The sequence below is a fragment of the Propithecus coquereli genome, unplaced genomic scaffold (assembly GCF_000956105.1).
Source record: "Propithecus coquereli isolate 6110/MARCELLA unplaced genomic scaffold, Pcoq_1.0 Scaffold27, whole genome shotgun sequence".
Classification (NCBI taxonomy): Eukaryota; Metazoa; Chordata; class Mammalia; order Primates; family Indriidae; genus Propithecus; species Propithecus coquereli.
The window spans coordinates 12705686-12707710 of record NW_012148285.1 but is presented as its reverse complement, the minus strand read 5'-3'; positions in this window follow the sequence as shown (position 1 = coordinate 12707710).

Genomic DNA, 2025 nt, shown 5'->3' with positions numbered 1-2025 from the left:
ATATATTTTTAGTTGTCCAATTAATTTCTTTCTATTTTTAGTAGAGACGGGTCTCGCTCTTGCTCAGGCTGGTCTCGAACTCCTGACCTTGAGTGATCCGCCCGCCTGGCCTCCCAGAGTGCTAGGATTACAGGCGTGAGCCACTGCGCCCGGCCACTTAGAAGGTTTTTAAGTTTGGTTTAATGCTTTGCTGTTGCCATCTTGAAATATTTATTGAAATTTGAACAAGGAATGCTGTATTTTTTTTTTTTTTTTTTGAGACAAAATCTCACTCTGTTGCCCCAGCTAGAGTGCAGTGGCCTCATCATGGCTCCCAGCAAACTCCTGGGCTCAAATGATCCTTCTGCCTCAGCCTCCTGAGTAGCTGGGACTACAGGTTTGGGCCACGATGCCCAGCTAATTTTTTTCTATTTTTAGTAGAGATGGGGTCGCTGCACTTGCTCAGGCTGGTCTTGAACTCCTTGACCTCAAGCGATCCTCCCGCCTTGCCCTGGCACCCAATTTTCCAAAAAAGGGGAAAGGACTTGAATAAACACTTCTTCACAGAAGATATACAAATAGCCAGTAAGCAAATAAAAAGAAGCTTAACATCACTAATCATTAGGGAAATGCAAATCAAAACCACAATGGGATGCCATTTCATACTCAGTAGGATGGCTGCTATAAACAAAAACAAAAATAGAAAATAACCAGTGCTGGCTAGAGGGTGGAGAAATTGAAACCCTTATGTATTGCTGGTGGGAATGTAAAATGATGCAACTGCTAAGGAAAATAATATGGAAGATCCCCCCTTCCCTAAAACAGAATTATCATACAATCCAGCAATTCTAATTCTGGGTATATAGAATTGAAAGCAGGGACTCAAACAGATATTTGCACACCCATGCTCATAGCAGCATTATTCACAATAGCCAAGAGGTAGAAGTAAGCCAAGTATCCACTAATAGATGAATGGCTAAACAAAATGTGGTGTATACACATACAATAGAATATTATTTAGTCTTAAAAAGGAAGGAAATTCTGACACATGGTACAACAGGGATATACTTTAAAGACATTATGCTAAGTGAGATAGGCTAGTCACAAAAGGACAAACACTGTGTGATTCCACTTATATGAAGTACCTGGAGTATTTTTTTTTTTTTTTTGAGACAGAGTCTCACTCTTTTGCCCGGGCTAGAGTGAGTATCATGGCGTCAGCCTAGCTCACAGCAACCTCAAACTCCTGGGCTCAAGCAATCTTTCTGCCTCCCCAGTAGTTGGGACTACAGGCATGCGCCACCATGCCCGGCTAATTTTTTTCTATATATTTTTAGTTGTCCGATTAATTTCTTTCTATTTTTAGTAGAGACGGGGGTCTCGCTCTTACTCAGGCTGGTTTCGAACTCCTGAGCTCAAACAATCCGCCGCCTCGGCCTCCCAGAGTGCTAGGATTACAGGCGTGAGCCACCGTGCCCGGCCGAACCTGGAGTATTAAAATTCATAGAGACAGAAAGTAGAATGGTGGTTGCTAGGTGCTGGGGGAAGGGGAACATGGGAGTTAGTGTTCAATAGTGTTTAATAGTTTGAGATGATGAAAATGTTTTGGAGATGTGTAATAGTGATGATAGCATAAAAATGTGAATGTACTTAATGCCACTAAACTATACATTTAAAAATGTTTAAATGGTGGCCAGGCGTGGTGGCTCACGCCTATAATCCTAGCACTCTGGGAGGCTGAGGCGGGAGCATCACTTGAGCTCAGGAGTTCAAGACCAGCTGGAGAAAGAGGGAGACCTGGTCTCTACTAAAAATAGAAAAATTTAGCCAGGCACAGTGGTGTGTGCCTGTAGTCCCAGCTACTTGGGAGGCTGAGGCAGGAAAATCGCTTGAGCCCAGCCATTTGAGGTTGCTGTGAGCTAGGCTGATGCCACGGCACTCACTCTAGCCTGGGTAACAGAGTGAAACTCTATCTCAAAAAAAAAAAAAAGAATGTGGCCCAAAGATGCAAATTTGAGAGTCATCAGCCTAAAGATGTACTTTAAG